This window comes from Periplaneta americana, chromosome 8 (genome assembly GCF_040183065.1).
Source record: "Periplaneta americana isolate PAMFEO1 chromosome 8, P.americana_PAMFEO1_priV1, whole genome shotgun sequence".
Taxonomy (NCBI): domain Eukaryota; kingdom Metazoa; phylum Arthropoda; class Insecta; order Blattodea; family Blattidae; genus Periplaneta; species Periplaneta americana.
This window is the reverse complement of record NC_091124.1, coordinates 151,719,874-151,744,447: the sequence shown is the minus strand read 5'-3', so window position 1 is coordinate 151,744,447 and position 24,574 is coordinate 151,719,874. Positions and strand designations below refer to the sequence as shown.

Below are 24,574 nucleotides of genomic sequence, written 5' to 3'. Positions count from 1 at the left end.
TTAACGCATGTGTATCGCGCACTATTTTCTTTTGGACGATCGTCATTTAAATAAATTTGTTTATTTTTAATTTTGAATATTGCATGAATTTGTTTGATAAGTAAAAATTTATCCTATATAAGAAAATTTAAACGTCGTTGCCAAGGCAGTATGTAGGTTATTTTGTTTGTGTAAACAGTAATTTTTGTTTCTGATAATGAAATTTGTATCAATATGATCAATATATGAGTTTAATTACAATTTTGTAATCATTTTTAATGATTACAGCAAAAACATTGGTTGAGGAATGGATGAAGAGATTAAAGAAGCATAGAGATTCGGTTGCGCTAAATTAATACCGGAAAAGTGTAAAAGAAGATATGGAAGTTGTAGGCATTATTCTAAATAAAAAACTGTGATTTCTTTTGTTTGCATAGCAACTAGAGAACGTGCGGTATTGTCAACTTACGAAAGATGTAAACAACAATGGTAAGTAGGGAAAAAAGATATGATCGTCCAAAAATTACATAATTCATAATTATTATCATCAGGCTTATTTATCCCACGTGTGATGTAACATCTCAAGGTTAGTTTTATTATAAAGCTGAGGCAATCTTTGTTTCGATATCATCAATATCGCCGAGTCGCTGTACATAGACATCATTCTTCACAAATCCCAAAGAAAGAAATCGGGTGGTATTAGGTGTGGAGAATTTGGACGCGATGAAATTGGCCACCACGACCTCACAAGTTGACGTAGTGCTGCTTATGATTAGGTTTTCTCCGGAGCAGTTGTTTGCGTGCTTTCATTCGGAGTCCTCCGATTACCTCCGATTGATGCAGCGCAGGTTGTATATGTGCTGTGGAGCAGACAGACACTTTCCTCTGAGCATTCCTTAATCGGATCAGGTAGTGATTCGAGTCCGCTGAAATCCGCGTATCTTTTAAAATAAGTTGTAATTTGTTGTTGTTTATTCTCTCTTTTATGTTAATCTCTCTCTCTTTCTTCGGCTCTTTTTTTTCTTGTATGGCTTGAAGTGCTGCGTTAGCTGACAGATTTTTTTTCTAGTTTTGAAATCCATAGTATGTGTGGAAAGGCTTATTAGTTTTATGTCATTGATCAAATTTATAACATTAAATCTAACTGCAAAACTAACGCAGAAGTAAAGCTTTTCAGTAGCTAATTTAAACATTTATACTATAGTTCTTCTGGAAACACTCGTTTATTCGTAAACAGTTTTTGTCAATTATTACTCTAATCGGTTTAATTTAACATAAAATATATTAAGGGGGTTTCAGAATGGAACAAAAGAAACTTGTGCTGTCAATGAGTTAAAGTTTACTGTCCAAAATAATTTATTCAGATTCTTCACCGGACAGGATTGTGATCATTGTGTTAAAAGGTGTCAGTATTTGAACTGCCTCTTCTAAAACGCGCCACTCTTTCTCTATAATAAAATATAAGCTGATATCAACTTAAGGATAATTGTAATTATTATATTATTATCACACGTTTCTTTAATTTCATTCAGAAACTCAATATTTTAATCTAAACAGTAAAATATAACTCAAGTTGTCTTTTAAATGTTTTATATGTTTTTAGTGCCTCGAAAATTACGTTTTTAGAGAATTTCAAGACTTTTTTTCTATATTGTGGGCATTTTGGAAATATAGCAATAAAACAATTTAAAAAGAAATCTATCGATCAAATGTTTTGTGTAATTGTTTTCGTCGGCGCTTTCAAGTTCGCGATTGTGCGATCGCTTCAAATGGTCTAACAAATTCGAAGTTCCACCATTCTTAGAGTAAATTCGCCCACAAAGTTTACAGCTTACGACTTTATTATTACCTTCAACTGAATTAAAGAATTTCCATGCGACGCATATCCGATTTGGTGCTATTTTATTCCACTCACAACTACTGTCAGTCTGCACGCGTCGGTCGTCCTCGAGCTAACTGTCGCTTCGCTCCTAACCACCGCATCCCTCCGTATGTCCCCTGTTCCACCTACGGTAGTACCGAAGATCACCGGTGGAGAGCTTTATTCGTAATCGCCGATTCCTCCGCGGTAATAGTCACTCCTATGAGCAGCACTGAGTTGACGTCGAAGGTTATTCACGAACTTCTTTTGTTCAACGAGGTGGTGAGCTACACTGTTGCAACACCTTACCCAAGTCGTTTTCCTGTTGCAGCTGTGGCATTAAAATTAAATGTGATCCGTTTCTGGAGATCCGCATCGCGTAATGCCTGAACACGTTGCATGCGGTAAAGTTTCAGGTAGCGTTGACAGGTTATGTATGGTATAGCCATTTCTGCGGACAGTTGTTAAGACCTGTATTTATAGTCGGTGACTTGTTTAACAAGGATGACTTCTTTAAGTTGTAGGCCTACTTAAGTGATAAAAATTAATTTAAAACGTAATATATCTTATTGACACACGAGCTCGTCTGTCAGTAAGGTATATTACTCGTATCTCTTTAATATTTTTTAAACATTTTTAACGTTTAATTTTAGAAAATTTTATAGTTTGGACAAGTTTGAAGTAAACAAAGAACAATGAATATTGGAACATGTTAATTTAAATGGTATTCATAGTCGGATATGAAGTCGTATTACTTATCTGTATACAACAAAGTCGAACTTCACAGCATGTGAAACTGCAAGTTCATTGTCATATTCATAATAATATGAATCAGTCAGTCTTTTTCTTTGTCTTCAAATTTTTGTGCATAGTTTCTGTACGATTAAATTATTGTTGAAATGGAAGAAAATAAGAAAAGTAAGCTTTGTTTCCCGTTCATTTTATCAATGCTTAATATTTTAATTTAAATGAGCAGAATCAGGAAATTTAACCTATTAATACTCAAATTTGATGCATATAAAAGAAATCTAACACTGCCGATATATTGAATATCTCACATAATATTACAATTATTGCTTCATTTTAATAACGTGAAACTTGCCTGGAAACTTCCAGTGGCATAAAACTCAAGTAAACAAGAAGTTTTAATACTGGAAGGAAATGGCAAACCTCGCTGGTTCGGTTTTGTAAGAGTTCATTTCACTTTTGGAAGTACTGTCCTCGAAACCATCTTTTGTGAAAACGAAACCTCCTATTAAATTCAAGATCATTATAAAATTCAAAGGAATCCATAACGTCTCGTAAGTAACATTTTGGGACGTGAATTCTCAGCATTTCAATATCTTCTCAGCCAGTTACACATTTTTAGGTTAAAACTGAAATAATTCAGGGTTGCTCTTGGCTCGATGAAATTCAACTTATTTCATCATTTGAGCCGTTCAGAGCAGAAGTGATGTAAGTAAAAAATGGGTAATGAGGGTTAAAGTAAACATTCTGTAAAATATAGCGCAAAGTAGCAATTAATATTCAATTTATTTAAAATATTAGTAGTCAATGGATAGTACGAAGGACATATTAATTGCTACTTTGCGCTGTATTTTACAGAATTTTTACTTTAAACCTAATTACTCAAATTTGACTTACACCACTTCAGCTCTGAACGGCTCATTTAAGTAATACTTGAATGATTATGAAATGCAAAAGTTCAATAATTTCATGAAGTCAGATTTTGTGAAGTCAATATCACAGAATCATCATTAAGCTCGATTTTTTTGAGCGGAAATATGCTATAAAGACGAGATTAAAGTTCATCTTAGACACAAGTATGACTTAACTCGACTATGAATAATGGCGTAAGACTCTTCTTGGGACTTATTGTCATAGACGCTAACACGCCTATGGCCATCAATTAATAATAATAATAATAATAATAATAATAATAATAATAATAATAATAATAATAATAATAATAATAATAATAACAACAACAATAATGGTTTTATTTAACCTGGCAGAGTTAAGGCCATAAGGCCTTCTCTTACACTCAACCAGGACTAAAACTTGCTTACGTAGTTGAACATACAATTGGATCGGATTTAAGTAATTACATACTGATACGATTTAGGTACATAATGAGATCAAAAGAGGTAGTTACATAAAAATTTACCTCATAAAATAAAAATAAACATAGTAGAATACATAGGCCTATTAATGTTGTTAGAATCAAGTACGAATCACACAAAAATAGAAGCCGATAATTCAATTAGTGCTGCTTATGATTAGGTTTTTCTCCGGAGCGGTTGTTTGTGGGCTTTCAATCGGAGACCTCCGGTTACCTCCGATTGATGCAGCGCAGGTTGTATAGGCCTATGTGCTGTGGCGCAGACATACATTTTCCGCTGAGCATTCCTTTAATCGAATCAGGTAGTGATTGGAGTCCGCTGACGTCCGCGTATCTTTCAGAATAAGTGTAATTTTTGTTGTTTATTTTCTCTTTTTTATTTACCTCTCTCTCTCGCTCTTTTTTTCTTCGGCTCTTCTTTTTTTCTTGTTTTGCCTGAAGTACTATGTTAGCTGACAGATTTTTTTTTTCTAGTTTTGAAATTCATAGTATATGTGGAAAGGCGTATTAGTTTTATGTCATTGATCAAATTAATAACATTAAAATTAACTGAAAACTAACGCAGAAGTAAAGCTTTTCACTAGCTAATGTAAACATTTATAATTTTCCTGGAAATACTCATTTATTCACAAACAGTTTTTGTCAATTATTATTCTAATCGGTTTAGTTTAACGTAAAATATATTAAGGGAGTTTCAGAATGGAACAAAAGAAACGTGTGGTATCAATGGGTTAAAGTTTAGGCCTACTGTCCAAAATAATTTATTAAGATTCTTCACCCGACAGGATTGTGATCATTGTGTTAAAGGGTGTCAGTATTTGAACTGTCTCTTCTAAAACGCGTCACTCTTCCTCTGCAATAAAAAATATAAGCGGATATCAACTTAAGGATAATTGTAATTATATTATTATCACACGTTTCTTTAGTTTCAGAATGAAACTCAATATTTTAATCTAATAACTCAAGTTGCCTTTTAAATATTCCATATAAGTTCTGTATGATTTTTATTGCCTCGAGAGTCTACGTTTTATAGAAATTTCAAGACTTTTTTTCTAGACTGTGAACCTTTGGAACAATAGCATTAAAGCAGTTTAAAAAATCGTATCAAATGTTTTGCGTAATTTTAAAACTACGAAAACGATGATATCACTAATTAACCGTCAATGTGTATCTGAATGATGATAATTTATTTTTGACAGCAAGTACGAGTACCACAACTGCGGCTCTTAATGTTAGCCTAAACATTTACATACGCACATTTTAAAATTTAGATCTACTCAGCGAATCTATCTAACCTGGTCCACGCCATAGAGATTTCCAAATACGGACCTGTCAGCGTCCTAGGAGCGTTTGGCTTTTCTGGCAACGCAAGCACCAACTCATATTTCATTTCAAGTAAGAGGCCCATCACTGAAGTTTGGAGTTTCATCTCGTAACAATATGGTGGATCAATCTTAGAGGGTCCTTTTTTGCTGAAATTCTTCTGCTTTTCAGTTTTTCATTCGCAATGTTACTCTGTCTGCACACAAAACTACGAAATTATTTATTAGAACTTTTATATATAAATCAAAGTAAACACGCTTTTTAAGAGAGTTCAAAAGTGTTTTGAATAGTTAAATTTACTTTCTTAGTTTCTTCAAGTTCGCGATTGTGCGATTGCTTCAAATGGTCTAACAAATTCGAAATACCACCACCCTTAGAGTAAATTCGCCGACAAAGTTAACAGCGTGCGACTTTATTATTATCTCCAACTAAATTAAAGAATTTCCATGCTACGGATATACGATTTGGTGTCATTTTATTCCACTCACAACTACCCTCAGTCCGTACGCATCGGTTGTCCCTGAGCTCTACGTCCTCCAACTTCGCTTCGCTCCGAACCACCGCACGGAGGGCCCGTATGTTCCCTGTTCCACCTACGATAGTACCGGAGATCACCGGTGGAGAGCTTTATTCATAATCTCCGATTCCTCCGCGGTAGTAGTCACTCCGATGAGCAGCACTAAATTCAATAAAAACCGCACTCTCTTTCGACGTGCGGTACCATAACTTTATCCACTAACATTCTGAGCTCTCTGAACTTCGTACACATGGTTAAAACGACGTCATACTATCAAATTATGCAGACCGCAACAAGAGTTCTGGCTGGGCGGAAGAGAAGGCCTACTGGCCTTAGATCTGCCAGATTAAATAAATAAATAAATAAATAAATAAATAAATAAATAAATAAATAAATAAATAAATAAATAAATAAGTAAATAAGTACATAAATAAATAAATACATAAATAAATAAATAAGTAGGTAAATAAATAAATAAATCATTAAATAAGCAAGTAAATAATTAAGTAACTAAGTAAGTAAGTAAAAAAGTAAATAAATAAATAATAATTATTATATTTCCCTAGTTGCCTTGCAGTAAACGCGTTTTGTTTATTCATTCGCTGCTAAGTGAAAATCTGACTTCTTCTGTCCGTAAAAAAACAATGATACAAAACTCTTGTGTTTTACATCATAATGGAACTAAAATGACTTTATTATAACCAATTTTATAATCTTATAGCGATTTTATTTTGTTTTTGCAAACAAATCAGAATTCATATTGCAAAGAATTTCTGATTTTATTTTGAATATTCTCTTTCCCTTCTCCAATATTGCCAATATTAAATTACCTTCGGAATACCGGTATACGCATCAGGATATGTAAATTTACTACCTTTTATCTATTAAATTAAGCTATTTCTGATATATGTTTATAAATCAAAGTAGCATTCTTAATTTTGGACGAATGTGTTTAATTGGACTGCTATGAAGATATCAATAACATTTTCAACATTTCCACCGGTGCTTCATACAATAACTCACAACAGTCTCAATTTATTGTAATAATTTTCTCGGTGACGTTTTGCGAATTAGCGATTTTGTAATTACACCAGTTTTGAACAAACGACTCCAATTATACTGTCATGTTCACTATGACAGTTATAGCGTGCGACAAATTTGAATCGCTTGCTGATGACATCATTATAAATATGGCGGCATATTTGATTTGCTACATTTCCACTTTGCATTACATTTCAACCTTTATTATGCCTTTATTGTTGTTGAATTTTAAATGTAGGCATTCATATGAGGCTTGGAGAAAGTGATTCATTTTACTGTTTCGAAACATTTGGGTCAACTCAGTGAAATGCATCGAAATACCGTGTTGATATATGACACATCTCCTAAAGTTCGGTTTAGCAGAAGCTCATTTGTTTTTCATGGCGCGTGCTTCCACGTCGGCCCCGAAACTTCAGAATAGCTGTGTAGAAAAGCATAGGACGGTCATAAAAAGTTTTGTTTTCTGAAAAGTTGGAAGGCGGAAAAATGCCACAGTGATAAGCAAATAGAAGTTACACAAGGCAGAATAAATGAAGAAAGCATTCTAGCATTAATATGAGGTGAAAGTGAGAAGAATACAAATGTGCATTCATTTTTATCGTGAGTTTTATGTTGTATTGTTTGAATTATTGTGGATTCGACATTGTAAATTATATTGCAGAATGTGCTTCTGTACATTTCCCCCCTCATAGTTTCTTTAATAAATGAATAATAAATATTGACGAATTTAAAAGGAATCTGTATAATACACGGTGTTCCGTTCAAACCTCCCACATTTTAATTAATCATTGCTAACAAGGTGTACCAAATTATGGGATGTGAGTGGTAGTAAAATAAAGAGAAACTCAAAGAATTTTTAATTAATGAATTTTAAGTTGATTGTTCACTCACTATGTTGAACCACAATCGCATAAACTAAATTGAGACTCCGCAGCAGTGCGCACAATCTGTATTATGATATGCAGAGACAAAATCTATCATTACAGTACAAATAAATTACCAGAGATAAAATGGAGGAGATGCACATGATGGGAAAACCATTAAGAAGACATGGTGTGAGAAGTTTCTGGCGACTGGAAGTGTTAAAGAAACAATCCGGAGGTTCTCGTCGACGTGTTTCAGAAGAAAAGGTGAAATAAATTCGAGCGGGATATCAGAGAAACCAGCGTAATTCAATTCCCAAGCATCCCGGCAGTTTAGCATTTTTTTTCAGCAGATGTATCTCCTTCATATTCTCTCTCGTAAGTTTTTTGCACTGTAATGATTGATTTTGTATCTGCATAAACATTAAATAAAAATTCTTTGAGTTTATCTTTCTTTTAGTACCACTCGCATTCCATAATTTGACATACATTTGTTAGCAATGATTAATTAAAATGTGGAAGGTTTGAACGGAGCACCGAGTGGGTGAAGAAAGAATAATACTGAAACTGATCAGGAATAGTAAAAGGAGGCTGGGTCACTGACAGATAGGCCTAATAAGAAAGAAGTGCGCACAAACGTGCAATTAGTTCGGTATGAGTTATTTCTCTTTACTATATTCCACCAGTGACTTCGTTCTATTCGCACATTTACTAAAGTGATATTTTGGACACGCTTCGTTGCACAGTTTGCACACACATTCGGGGGAAGGTTCGTGGTGCTCTGATCTTATTCATAGTTTGTGATGAAAACCGTGAACTGCTAGCCTTGTTATAGCGCTTCGGTAACTTGTTGTTCGGCCCTGTCCAGTTGCGGTTGATTATCGCGTCCGTTCCATAAATTCACTTTCTATTTCCGTATTCTTCTCTTGCATGACCGTTCGTAGTCAGATTTCTACTGCGGTAGATGGCAGCATGAGCCTGCTTCGTAGTTCCTCTATAGGTGCGTACACACTTAGCGAACGAACAACGAACGAACGACAAACGATTGCATTCGTTGATTGAAATCGGTACATGTGTACGTCGCAGCAAAGGCAAACCGATCGTTTGGTTTGCCTTCGGAAGTGATCCGTCGCTTGTCGGTACATCAAAGGAAGTTGGTATTCGTTGTGGACGGGATTTGCCACTAGCTTGTAGTTCGTAGCAGAACGCAGAGCTTAGTTCAATTTCACTAACAGGATGTCGAAACTGGAGTGGACGGAAGACGCTGTTATAAATCTTATTAATGCATATAGGGAGCAGGAAACTTCATGGAATCCCAAGTATCCTACTTACCACAATAAAATAAGAAAACATGATGTTTGGGAACCTATTGGAAAGATGTTTAGCTGAAATATAGGCGAGTCAAACACGCGCAAAATTTGAAAATTATTTTTGTTTATTTATTTTCAGTGGATATATGTTTTTTGTTTATTGTAGGGAGCAGAAGTCAAAAAGAAAATTGAAAATTGAATCCCTACTGACATCATTCTGGAGTGAAAGACAGAATTCCATAAAAAGTTCTGGAATGGGGAGTGATGAAGTGTACGAGTCACCTTGGTTCGCGTATAAACATATGTCGTTCCTTTTGGACAAATTCACGCCCAGGAAAAACAAAGTTCCAACCTTGTGCACACAAAATAAATTATTGGCATTGAAAAGTGTCTTTTCGTAAGCATGATGCGCATACGACAAACACAGACAAATCTCTCTTTTTAATATTTTAAGATAATTATTGTCAGTGAGGTATCCGTGTACTGAAACTTTCTCCTGGGGCCTATTTCATAAAAGTAATAATTTAATACCATTACTAAAAAGGTAATAACCAGACATCGGATTCTAGGGCAAATGCCTATTTTGTTTCTTTAGGAGAAAAGTAAAAATAATTATTAATATTTGTGTTTCATGGAAATTGAAAGGTATTCAAAGAGTTTTATAGTGCCCTAAAATTCCCTAAAACGGTTATTAGAGCCTAATTTGTTAATATTCGCCTAAAAATGCCTAACTCACTGTAAAGTTTCGCATTTTACTCTTACTTTTTATAATTTATACATGCATTCACTGCGAAATTTAAGGCATTTAAAAAGTGGAAAGTTTGCTTCACACCGGCCATGAAACCATTGATAAAGGAAACAAAATGTTTTGAATCTCACGACACTCGCAATAGATTTCACCGAATTTAACATGTTTGGAGGCATAAATGCCGACAAAGAACCAACCTTAGTTTTGAAGCAGGCAACAATCACAACATGTGCTGCTACCGATTCAGAGATATACTATACTATAAAAATGACTGTTTTCGGTCTGAAACCGATTAGCTGTACTGCCCTTCAGAGTGTCATAAAATCACAATTTTTGGAGAAAGACTGTTTTTGAAATATTTATGAAAAGTCGTAAAACTGCGAATTAGTAGGGTAAACCGTTACAAAATATTTAAAAGAATGGCCCTCCTAGTGTTAACACTACAAGGAAATGCAACAATAAGTGGAACTTTGTATTTTTGTCCAATTGAATCTCAATAACAACGGTTCATTTGAATGCTCGTTAACAGTTGCTCTTTCCCTCACCTTATTTGTGTTGAGAAGTTTTGAGCGGTAGGGCGTTTTCCTGTGAAGTTTAACGCGATAATGCCGAAAAATATAAGTGCAAAATCTACATTGATCCGGCAATGGCTAACAGAATATTCAGAATTCACTTATGATGGAAAAATAATATTCTGCAAGATTTGTAGCAAACAGGTATGTAACAATAGTTGAAATATATAAATTCTATTAATTTTATTGAGTAGGCCTATAATATTTATACATTGACTGAGCTATCCTGAGGTATAATTCTTTTTAAGACCACTACACTTTAACCTTTTAAATTCCGATAGTTAAAGTATTTGCAGGTCATTAAAATTTTGATTGTTCGAACCCACTAACTTTGTGATAGAAATACGGCAATACAACAATTAGGATTTTATTTTAATTCAGTTTACTTTGCATTTTTAGATTTCGCAAGAAAAGAAGTGCCACCTAAAGCAGCATGTGCAAGGTGCGGCTCATAAGGCTAAAGCTCAGCAGAAAAATCAACTGCAACAAACTTTACTAACACAGCCTACTTCATCCAATCTCAGCAGCAATTTCTATGCTGATTTAACCAGAGCGTTTGTTGCTGCTAACATTCCCTGGAATGCAATTGAAAATCCGGTTTTAAGTCAGTTTTTACAAAAATACTGCAAACAAAATATCCCATCTGAGTCGACCCTAAGAAAAAATTTCTTAGACAGAATATACAATGAAACTTTAGCTTCCATTCGGGAGGATATAGGTGATTCTTACATATGGGTCTCTGTGGATGAAACCTCAGATCCTATGAATAGGTATATAGCAAATATGGTAGTAGGAAAACTTAGTCCTTATGGACCTTCGATTCCACACCTCGTATGTGTTAAGGAACTTTCGAAAGTGAATAGCCAAGCCATTGCTTATTTTGTAAATAAAGGCCTACAGTCTTTATACTCAGGTAATATAGACGATTCTAAAGTTCTGTTGTTTTGTACTGATGCTGCCTCATACATGGTTGCTGCAGCTCCACTTCTTAAAACATTTTATCCTAACCTCACGCATGTAACCTGTCTAGCACATGGCCTTCACAGGGTTTCTGAAACAATCCGGAATGAATTTCCTCTTGTCAATTCGTTTATTTCTAATACAAAAAAATGTTTTTGTAAAGCCCCATCCAGGATTTCAATATTCAGAGAGAACTTTCCAGATATCCCACTCCCACCTCAGCCGGTTGTTACACGATGGGGAACCTGGATTCAGTCAGTGGTGTATTATTCTAAGTATTTTAAAGAAGTGGTCACAGTTATTGATAAATTACCTGAAACTGATAGTGCAGCGTGTGTGAAAGCAGTGAAAGATTGTCTGAATGACTCACGAGTGAAAAACGATATTGCCTACATAACATCAAACTTTTCTTTCATACCTGCAAGCATTGAACAATTAGAAAGTGAAAAACAATCTCTTTGTAGCCAAATAGCAATAGTAAAGGAAGCTCAAGTGAACATACATTCTGCTTTGGACGAAACTGGGAAAAAAGTTAAAAATAAGTGGGACAACGTATTAAATAAGAATGTAGGATTTTCATTGTTGGAAAAAGTATCAAGAGTGATATCGGGGGAAAGTGTAAATGTTCCAGTAAGTATTGATGTTTCTATTGTACCTAATTTAAAATTTGCGCCTCTCACATCAGTTTCGGTTGAAAGAAGTTTTTCTGCTTTCAAAATGATTCTCAGTGACAAAAGGCAAAGGTTAACTGTGGAGAATTTAGAAAAAATTCTGGTGGTGTACTGTGCAGATAGTTATAATAAAGTCTGAGCATGGAACTGAATTTCAATAACTTAACATGAGTAATCTTGATATCAATAATCATTATTTCATTAGTTTCAATATATTAAATTTGTGCAGCTCTGTTTATAAATATAATATAGTATTCTTTTTTAATGTTTAAACATACTTTTTTGTGCGTATTTTAGTGTATAACTAAAAATTTCAGCGAAAGAAATAAGTATGATACCTTGATGTGCCTAAAATGCCTATTTTCATTAAAATAGAGCCTAATTTTACAAATTTTGTGCTTATTTTAGGCGCCTAAAACTGCAATTTTTAGTGCCTAAAAATCCGATGTCTAGTAATAACATTAAGTAATATTATTACTGTTCTGTTTCATAAAAGTAATATTTAATAATATTATTTATTACTGTAAACGCTCATATTATTACTAAAATAAATAATAATATTACTAAAGTGTTTCATAAAGCAGCAAAGATAATTAAATTTATTAATAATATTAACGTTAGTTCCATGACTGTATTTTAAGTAATAGTTTAATAATTTGTAAAAAGTAAATGCCAATGTAGGGTTAGATTTTGAAGATAAAACCATGAAACCATTTGAAATGGATAATTCTGACTCAAATAGTGATGAAGAGGGAGTGTTTGTCCGACGTCCAAGAAATTTTAGACAACGAATATCCTACAACCATATGCAAGAAAGTTACGAATATAATGAAATAGTTGACCTTTCAATTCGAGAACTTTTCGCAAAAAACTCTGTTCCTTCAAGTTATTTTCACGTCTTTTCCCCATTTTAAAAAGCATAAGAGACAAAATAAATGACTAACAAAGTCCCTCTCCATACTTACAAACTGTCATAGGCGCCAATGTAGGTGGACCAGGCTGAAATTGAAAACTATCTTATCTAATTGTAAAAGAGGAACAATTTGAAAGGATGAAACCTAAATTAAATTCAATTACAGTATAGAACTGTTAGAAAGTAATTACTGTATATTTTACATTATTTTATGTTATTTGAATGATTGAACTTAACGTTTTTCCCTCCTTTCTCGTCATTTTTTAAATTATAATAATTGTTCAGAAATATATGCCTATGGGACATCTACATCACAAAATACAGTAATATTAATATTTTCTGTACCTATTGAAATGTTTTTTCAGTGTATACTTGTGAAACCTGAATCTATATACTCTTCACTAATTAACATTGTGAAGATCTTGGTGAGCCAAAATCGTTTGCAGACATATATCAAGTCGATCTATTACAAAATATGTGGACTACTTTAAACCACCCCTATTGAGGGCATAAACTAAAATTAACTTACGAGATTTATAGGTACCGTATCCACAATTCCACATCACAATCTCTAATTAGAACATATGTATTTGCACTTTGTATAGTCAGGTAACTTCTTGAAAATACTACTTACAACATAATCAGCAATAAAAACCCATTAAGACAATTTCAGTATTTTTATTAATTTCGTCATAACATTAATCTTCTATAACATCCACACCTTCAAACTCAAACACTATATTTTCTAGGAACGACTTCACCGCGTAAGTACTTATGTCGTTATTGCATTACTTATTTATTTTTGGTAAAAGAGTAATTTTTATGTGTATTTATTTACGCTTGCACCAATAATTTTTAAGTATTTTTATATAAGTACTTGCGCAGTATTCCGAATTATAACGGAACTTGAAATATCTTACATAAGACGCTTTGCAGGGTCCACTAACCCTGTCGTTAACACTGTCCTTAAGGCTGGTACAATATTGTCATCAAAAGTTTTCACTGCTTAACATTTTCATATGGTACTTCTTTAGATAACGAGGTCCAAGTTTTACACACGCGCGCGCACACACACGCTTCTGTCACTGATACACTGTTTTTGGAATTGCAAACTTTACAACAGCAGAGACGTGAACAATTAGGAATGATAAATATCTGTTCACAATATTTTAGATTTATCATATTGTTTCTTTTACTCGTAAATCAACTGAATCAAATAACAGAAACAATAACTTCGAGTTGCAGTGATTTACAATCTTATCTGAAATAAATTGTCTCCCAAACCTTCACACATATTACGATTTACTCTGTTGTTGCTATTAAAGATAGTACTTCAAAACTTATTTCATTCAACAACTGTTAACAGAGAGAATAATATAAATAGCTGTAGAGTGCAGACCAACTTGGTTATGTTTGTCAGCCTTAACCTCAAATCATCTGGCTACTGTACGTATTTTATGACTCGTGCAAAACGTTTATGAAACAGAATTTAGTCGGTTAATAAAATTGTTTTCATGACTGCAATACTATTAATTAATATTATTACTGTGTTTATGAAACAGGCCTGCACTTGCTATAATTATATTTTCGTCTGCCTTTATAGCGGATAATCAGCGAATGTGAATGTTTTCTGACAATTTGCTGATGATTTGTACGTCGCTTCAAACAGCGAACGAACAACGAAGTTTTGCTTCATCATTCGTTCGTTGTTCGTTCGCTAAGTGTGTACGCACCTTATAGGTGCGTACACACTTAGCGAACGAACGAACGACAAACGAATGCAATCGCTGATTGAAATCGGAACGTGTGTACGTCGCAGCAAAGGCAAACCGATCGTTTGGTTTGCCTTCGGAAATGATCCGTCGCTTATCGGTACATCAAAGGAAGTTGGTATTCGTTGTGGACGGGATTTGCCACTAGCTTGTAGTTCGTAGCAGAACGCAGCGCTTAGTTCAATTCAACGAGCTGGAAGTCTAGCTCGTAGGTTCAATTTCACCAACAGGATGTCGAAACTGGAGTGGACGCAAGACGCTGTTATAAATCTTATTAATGCATATAGGGAGCAGGAAACTTTATGGAATCCGAAGCATCCTACTTACCACAATAAAGTAAGGACACATGATGTTTGGGAAGCTATTGGAAAGTCGTTCAGCTGCAAAACACGTGCAAATTTGAAAATTATTTTTGTTTATTTATTTTCTGTGAATACATATTTTTTGTTTATTGTAGGGAGCAGAAGTTAAAAAGAAAATTGAGTCCCTACTGACATCATTCCGGAGGGAAAGACAGAAGTCCACGAAAAGATCTGAAATGGGGATGATGAAGTGTACGAGTCAACTTGGTTCACGTATAAACATATGTCGTTCCTTTTGGACAAACTGACGCCCAGAAAAAAACAAAGCTCCAACCTTGTGCACACAAAATAAATTAGCATGATGAGCATTCGACAAACACAGACAAATCTCTCTTTTTAGTACTTTAAGATAATTATTGTCAGTGAGGTATCCGTATATTGAAACTTTCCCCTGTCTTGCAGTCATACCTTAATAAAATCTTTCAGTTCCTCAATTATAGCTGTACATACTTCTGGAACAGGTAATCAGCTGTTTGGACACTTTGAATCGGGGCCGTCGAGAAGAGGGGGGCAAAGGGGGTGAGTACATATGGGCCCGTGAGCAATAAGGGCCTGTCAGATTAAGTGAGTCTGATTATCTTTCATTATCATGAATAATTATTTGTAGATACATACGGGTACTATAAAATTTTGTAAGAATATTTGTTACATATATTTGACATATTAACTCAACAATAGTAGAATTAATACAAATTACCACTTCATATGTAAATATTTGACTTTATATAATAGAATATTGGTTTCCTGTATTAACGTTCACCGACACGACAATTGAGGCCCCCGGCATTTGCCTGAACTATGTTCCCGTCGCTTGTACTGAACACATTCAATTATTTATTGGCTTGTCCTTCTTAACTACCAAACCCTCACTGGCCCACCACAATATGCTGGTGGACTCTCTCAAACCGAAGTCGCAGGATACGTTTCTTTTTCAGTACATTATATGTTTCGTGTCGAAACTTTCGTCTTTTCGTTGTCGCTTGTCTAGTAAATTCTGTTCATTAGTGTTACTGGTTATAGTTTAACTGCACAATGAACAAGTACAGGCATAAGTCGGGAGCTAAGAAGCACAAGGAGAGACAGAAAAAATTTAAAGATAGTAATATGGGTGCTAGACTGCGTGAAAAATATTATGAAGATATTAATAAAGAGATCAGTGATGAGCCGAAATATTTAAAATCAATTCATGCCTCTAATTTAGGGCCAACCCCACTGAAACCTATGAATCTCCTAAATAGTCTGAGAGAATTAAAACTGGATACTTTATTTCCAAATATTTGTATAGGGTAAACTAGGGTCTGTTGGACAGTCGGGCATGTTGGACACTCTGTACTTTAACGTGTTACCTCGCACCACATTCTGCTAGGAATCAATGATGGAAGTAGCCCCACTCGTGGCTACTTGCGTCATTGACTTCTAGCAGAATGTGGTGACCACAAGTGGCGAGGTAACACGTTAAAGTACAGAGTGTCCAACATGCCCGACTGTCCAACAGACCCTAGTTTACCCTAACCATTAGAATCCGAATATTCTATACAATTCCTATGACAGTTGTTGATGCTGAAAGATCCTTCAGCAAAATGAAGGAAATAAAAAATGTATTCAGATAAACAATGTGTCAAGAACGACTGAGTAACCTTGGCTTCTTAGTCTGGAGGGCGATCTTGCTAGGTCTTTAAATTTTGATAACATAATTGATGAATTTACATCAATGAAGTCAAGGAGAGTTGTTTGCTGATGTTGGATTCAAGTTAGAAAATACAGGTGTTTAAGAATAATGTTTTATGAATATAATATATTGTGCTAATGTGAAGTTTTGCTAAAAGTTTCCAATGTAATAAAAGTGTATAATTTTAAGTTCGTACCTGTGTATGGGGTTATCTTTTATTTATTTTGCAAATAATTATTATGGCTAGAATAACTGGTAACTTGTAATTGTTACTTTTTTCAACGGGGCCCCCGCGGGGGTCCGAGTAGGCCTACAGTATTGCATAAGGGCCCATAAATTCTGTTGGCGGCCCTGCTTTGAATAAATACATTAAACTTGTATACGAATCTCCTGTAGCAAGATATCGAAGTGTTAATGCTAGACTTTCCTGAATAGGTAGGCCTATTGCTTCTCGTCAGCCTGTGTCTTTCTTGGAAATTTTTGGCCCTATATTGCACAGTTATATTTCGAAGTCTGTTTCTGAAATGTGACAGAAGCTGTGAAGCTGTTCCGATTCCATTCGACGTAAATCATGAAGCAAGTCAGTGCCTCTATATTGATTGCGACTTTCGTAGAGTGGTGTCTGCCACCATTGCCTTTTGGTTATTAACTTTCTTTTTATTAAACTGCCTATAATAACAACGGTTGCACTTGCTATAATTGTATTTTCGTCTGCCATTATTGCGGATAATCAGCGAACGTGAATGTTTTCTGACCATTTGCTGATCATTTGTACGTTGCTCCAAATAGCGAACGAACAACGAAATTTCGCTTCATCATTCGTTCGTTGTTCGTTCGCTAAGTGTGTACGCACCTTATGAGGAAAAGTTCTCGCGCGAGTTCATACTCCATTCTGGAGGGAGCATACTTTGAGGTTCCCAGTGCTGATTTTAAGAACCTTGCTTTGACGTTCTCCATGGTCTTGAGGTCATTGTAGTTTAGCCGGGTCCACGTGATGTCCAGTCCATATGACAGTATAGGGAGTATCTTGGCATAGAAAAGCTGCATGGCTGTTGAGAGTGCTAGTTGGGTAATGTTTGTTATGTCGTGGACAGCTATTACTGCGGCCGTTGCTCGTTCTTGAGTGTGGAATTTAAAGGATTTTGCTGTCGTCTGTATCGTTACTAGAGATGGGTAAAAAAAGCTGTAACAGTTTATATGCAACTGTTTCACAATTGAAACTGTTTCGTATCGAAACACTTTCGTGATATAACCTGTTCCAACTGTTCCAAAGAGTGTTGCACTGCTCCAGTGATAACTTCAACGTTCCACATGGTTCCAACAGATAAACAGTTCAGTTTCTAAACAGTTTTCCTCTTCTTTGTTGTCTGCTAAGGCCATGTGTAGCGCTATCATTGACCTCCAATCAAAAGTAGATATAATATTCATGTTCCACACGGCCTTTGTGCAACAGTAGCCTATGTAGGATCGCGCAATTTAATTGTACGAATCAAATTCCCTAATAAATATCCTAATTATTCGCTGTTCATGGATGGATAATATGTTCATGGTGCCCTGACATAGTGTTAATTATTAATGTACCGCGAAAAATATCATCAGCTAATGTCATCGTTATTAAACTCTCCTAGGGTTACAGTATATGCGTTATTTTTACTAAAAATGGTTTATTTTGAATTGTAGTTATTTACTGTACCCTTAATAGTAACCTACGAAAACTATCTTTCGTTGTCATAATACACTAAACAGGTGATTTAAGGACTATTCAAGGGCTTTGAAACATGTTCCCGAAGCAGATGAGAGGTTGAAACAATTGGAACGGTTGGCACTGATGTTGTAAACATATTATTATGAAACTGTTTCTTTTAAACTGTTATTTTGGAATAGTTTCGTTCATGAAACAGTTACAGTCGAAACTGTTTCTTAAAAATAACAGTTTATCCCACCTCTAATCGTTACCCAGAGGTATTTAAAATCACTGACAGATAAGAAACTGCCTACTGAAGAGTGCACTGGAACGAATGGTGAACTGGAGAAAGATTCGTGGTGAAAGAAGATATCAGATTATAAACGACATTAAGAAATATGGATCATATGCGGAGACTAAGAAGAAGGCAGAAAACGAGAAAGATTGGAGAATGTTGGATTTGCAGTGAAAGACCTGCCCTTGGCCAGAAAACTATGAATGAGTGAAGCGCTGGAACTTTTGACCGTTCTCTCTACCCATAGGCACATGGTCTCTTTCATTCAATTTATGAACGGTGTTGCTTTACAAAACTTTAATTTTAAGAATTTCGTCACTTATCAAGTTGCTATTTTTGATACACTTGCGTGTGGATCTTCCTTTCTTAACGATTTCATGGGAGACTGTGGAAGCCTATGTCATCGAGTTTTCCTTCAGTTAGAGCGTGACATGCGCCTTGTATATTTAAAGATCAGCCAGTTTCGCTTTTCTTTTACTAATTTCTGAATTGTTGAATCACACTCCAAGATATATTCTTAAAAATGTAGCACGAAGCCTTTTGTACGATTTCTTGGTAATATACGTATCATAGGATCATTTTGGGAGATCTCGATACTTTTAAGAAAAGTAGCCATAGAGAACATTGTTCCTCTTGAAAAAAGTTTAACTACATGAGATCTGTGTTGACTGTGTTTTTAATCTCTGTATAAATTGAATCTCGTGGCTTCAAAGTTTGTTTTACGTTCACAGAAAGCAATAAAGACAATGAATGTTAGTTTCACTTTTCTTTTCGGTCATGAAATATAATATTCCACCTTTAGTTTATTGTATTTTGACTGGATGTAGGTGATATTAGAGAAGCATAAATTATTGTATATATATTTCATAGGTTCGTAAAGGCGCCAAAGCGAATACCCACAAACAATTACCTTTGTTTCGATTGTGCTGTTATCGTTTGAATGAAGGTGTAACTCGGGGAAATTTCAAGAATGTGTTTTGGAAAGATCTCGACATGTTTCGAGTTCTCCCTGATTTCGCTTGTGGTCCATAGAGGGGCTGTCTCTATCAAAAATTTCTTTTTGGTCTTAGGAGAGTTCGCAATCCTTCATAGAGTTTTTAGTGTCATTTTGTTCGTCTGTCTGTTTTTTTTCTGTGTGTCTGCCTGCATGTATAAAGCTATGTACTCCATCTTCCACTGAACGATTCTTAATTAAACTTTATACTGTATTTTGATTTTCATTGATATCGGACAAATAGGAAAAGACACAACTCTCGTTACAAACATGGAAGTTCAATTAGTTCGACATATCCTTCGCCTTGAGTCTAAAGTATACGAGTATATCAATTAACAATAAACGACGTGAGAGAACTGACATCCTTACGTACTGAAGAATAACATTTTTTAGTACGATCTGTTCTAGCCGAAAATTGATGTGAAATTCGCGTTGTCTCTCCCCAAAAACACCACAGACACCATCTGCACAAAGACATTTAGACTTACTTAATTCCTCACATACTGATACTTTCTTTGAAAAACTGTTGCCAGTTCCGCTGCTAACACTTCATCTGGTGGCAAAAGAGTAAGAAAACTGCAAGACTGAGACTAGTAACGTCTGAAAACATAGGAAACTAAATAACACAAAGAAGTTGGTTTTCCCATAGAAGGTGGGCTAGATATTCAATATGGATCAAGGAGGAGTATTATGTCTTGACTGTTATTAGAATTACCATTAATAAAAAATTCTATCAAATGCTCACTCACAGATCACACAGATCAATCTGAAACAAGCTGAAACCTGTCTAGAATCTCATAAAGTGTATTTACCATAAAAATTAAAAATATATAGGCTTATAAAAGATATCTGAGAATCTTCTTTACTAAGAAGTAAGTTTATAGAAAAATAATCATCCATTTTATTTTTCGAAAAAAAAAATGGGGCTTATTCAGGTAGTCTGCTAATCTAATTCAAAATATTCAGAAATGGTCGCTACTTTTCTCACAATATATTATTAGTAGCTTCCCTTGTAGGAAATGAACAGCATTCAGTAGAAAATCTTGCGGAGTAACTTCTAATTTTTTACAAGATTCCACAATGACTACCAATTGCAGGGTTCATACCTCAAATCCATTTAGAGTTCTGAATCTTCTCACAGCGCTAGAAAATCTCTATTGTATTCATAGTAACACTCAATAAGGCCAATTCGCATTTGTAGGAGCAAAACCATTATTTTTTTTTTAGCGAATATACGCATTTGAAATATGGATATGGTGAAGAATGGAGCATGTGAAATGGACAGACAGAATAAGAAATGAAGCAGTGTTGGAAAGAGTGGGTGAAGAAAGAATGATGTTGAAAATGATCAGAAATAGAAAAAGGAATTGGTTGAATTACTGGCTGAGAAGAAACTGCATTCTGAAGGATGCACTGGAAGGAATGGTGAAGGGAGAGAGTTCGAGGCAGAAGAAGTTATCGGATAATGAAAGGGGTAGTCAAATGAAAACAGGCCACTAGTGCGTATATCTCACAGTGGGCAAGTTGGTACCACTGGAATTTGATTGCTGAACTGATATCTGGTGGCGACTCGCGAAAGCACAGTTACAACCTCTGCTTATACACTAGTCGTTTGTTTATTGTGCTGGAAGTGAGGTTAGAGATACGTGTGTTCGTCCAACATCACTAATGGAGGCAGTTAAAGAAGAATAGCTAGGTGTAGTGCGATTTTTTACTGCTGAAGGAGTAGGAGGACGATAAATCCATCGTCATATGTCTGCTGTATACAGCGAACACAGCATGTCATGTTCGCGTGTACTGAAATGGCACAAGAGATTCCGAGAAGGATGCGTGTCACTACAATACGATGCTTGCCCAGAACAGGCTCATCGTGCCATCACTCCTGCTGTTGTTGCTGAGGTTGATGGTCTTATACGGGGAAATCGACGGATCACTGTGGAAGAACTTCGTCATTTGGTGGAAATAAGTCACATTTCCGTACACATCTTTGGGACGAAGCAACTGCATTACCGAGAAATCTGCGAGCAGTGGGTTCCACATCAGTTGACGAAGGAACAAAAAACAAACAGAATGGCTGCTTCACTGGGTCACTTGCAACGATACCACGATGCATTTCTGTCCCGTATTGTCACTGGGGACGAATCATGGTGTCATCATTTTGAATCGGAGAGTAAACGACAGAGTCAACAATGGAAACACATGGATTCTCTCCCACCGAAAAAGTCCAAAGCAATACACACAAGTTCCAGTAAAGTTATGTTGACATTACTCTTCGATTCTAGGGGTCCTCTGCTTGTTGCATTTCTCGAGCATGGGGCACAATCTATGTAAAGCCTTATGAAGAAACTTTACATTACGAGCCATTAAGTCAAAAAACTTGGGAATGCTATCGAACGGAGTTATTCTTCTTCATGATAATGTCCGCCCACATACAGCCAACTCCGTGAGGAATATGATTCAGAGATTTGTTTGGGAAACGCTTCAACACCTCCCCCTACAGCCCAGATCTCTCCCCATATGATTTTTACATTTTTGGAGAGTTGAAAAAAGACATTCGTGGACTTTGTTTTGCATCGGACGAAGAAGCGTGTGACTGAGTAAAGAACTGGTTTGGTAGACAGCCGACAAGCTTTTCTTGTCTCGCAGTGGGATAAATGTATAAACAGTTTTTGAGATTACTTTTTGAAATCTGTCCCGTTTCCATTTGACTGCCTTCATAGAAGACATTACCTGTAAGCTATATGGATAATATTCAAAGACTAAGAAGAAGGCAGAAAATAGGATAAATTGTAAAAAAATGGGTTTGCAGTTTTCTGATACAATTTGCAAAAAAAAAAAAAAAACCTTTATTGCTTTTTATTGAATTGAAACAGAAGTTCCTGTGAAAATAAAATAATTTTTACTACTTTTGAATAATCCTATAAACCTCTTCATTATTGCTACACTTTCTCGTTACAACACAATGGGAAGAACAAGAAAAGAATTCAAACAATACTTTTAAAAGGCCAGGTTGCAGAACTCCGCAAAGAGCTCATTTTTCAGCTTACTGAACAGAAGAAAAAGTTAAGTTTATATTGAAAAATAACTTAAAAACAATACTCCTGTATGTGACAACATAGTATTTCAAACTGTAAGAACTAAATTGTACGCCTATATAAGGCACCGGCGTACATTTCAGATTTATATCGCCAATACTTTATTCCGAAACAGTTCTTTAATTCTTTTTTCAAGTTGCAGTTGAGGGCGGAGTAAAAATAAAGTATAAAGCCAGTGGTATCGGAAACTAATATACGAAGCAGCTGTCAAAATTTCCTGCGTCTGACAGTTAACAGTGTTTCAGCATTTCCGTGGTTTGAACATTAAGCTAAAGAAACAGAAATACAGTAATAGATCTGGCACGCACTGTGTTGATGCAATGCAATAACTGTGCTTGGCAGGGAGCATGTGCAATGAAATAGTGGTTTTATATCAGGCAATCATTACTTGTTTTCTATTAGGGCCCGGCGGAGGCTGTGAAAATACAGAAGCGCACCAGTACATGCCGATGCTAGTGGCACACGAGCCGTTGTACTGTAGTATACCGTAGTATCTCCATATCAACGAAGGGATGAAATTAAATGTAACATGAGAAAATCGTTGCTGTTTGGTGGGAAAGGCTGTAACATATTATGTGATGGCAACCAATACGTTTGTAATCAGGAATAATAGAGCTTATACGTTATAACGAACAAAAATAAATAAATAAATAAATAAATAAATAAATAAATAAATAAATAAATAAATAAATAAGTAAATAAATAAGTAAATAAATAAATAAGTAAATAAATAAGTCAATAAATAAATAAATACAAATTTGAGTCTTTGTACCTCAGTTCGCAGTTCACTGGCTTACAATAACTACGAGTAAGGGTTCGAAACCCGCGATGGCAGAGTCACAGTTGTTATGCACAAGGCGGAGGTTCTTGAGGGATCTTCTCTGAATTTCTTTCTTTCCCTCTATCATTCTACTGTCAGTTTCTATTTTAACATTCACCATCAATTCATCATTATCATTATTCCAATAGTATTAACTCAGAAATGTGCGGTGTGATGTAGTACTGTGACTGACGTACAGATGGCAGCAGTATAAGGTGTAATATGGTTTCTGCGAATGGAAGAGCACTGTACTCGTAGCATGATTTCATGGGAACTTTAAGACGTGTAGGCTGAATCGACAGATGGCACCACAAAGCTGAATGACAATATCTACAAAATCACGGCTATAGGAGCTTTTAAGGCACAATAAGTCCTCTAGAGATTGTAGTGCTAACCTTCGAATTCAGTACAAAAAATATTAAAGTAAATAGGGAAATAAGTAGATGAATGAATGGATAAATAACAAATAAATATAAGATAAATGCTTAAATAAATCAACAAGCGAATAGACAGATGAAAACGAAAATAGTCAAATGTCTTTAACAAAGAAAGACGTAAAATGTGTAATTTGATCAAGAAACAGATAGGCCTATAATAACATGTAATGTTATGAAGAAACACGCGATATGTATAATTTTTAGTAGGTTATTTTACGCTGCTTTATCAACATCTCATGTTATTTAGCGTCCCGAATGAGATGAAGGTGATAATGCCGGTGAAATGAGTTCAGGGTCCAGCACCGATAGTTACCCGGCATTTGCTCATGTTGGGTTGAGGGAAAACCCCGGAAAAAATCTCAACCAGGTAACTTGTCCCGACCAGGAATTCAACCCGGGCCACCTGGTTTCGCGGCTAGACGCGCTAACCGTTACTCCACAGGTGTATGTATAATTTGATGAAGAAACATTTCAAATGTATAATTTCATGAAGAAACATGAGAAATATGTACTTTGATAAGGAAACATGGAAAGTGTGTAATTTAATGAAGATTCATGATAAATGT

General features: G+C 35.3%; 1 protein-coding gene across 1 annotated transcript in view; it reads right to left on the bottom strand.

Annotated features, from left to right (window-relative positions):
- LOC138704254 (neuropeptides capa receptor-like) overlaps window positions 1-24,574 on the bottom strand; it is a 116,811-nt gene that overhangs the window by 23,209 nt on the left and 69,028 nt on the right. The window lies entirely within an intron of this gene.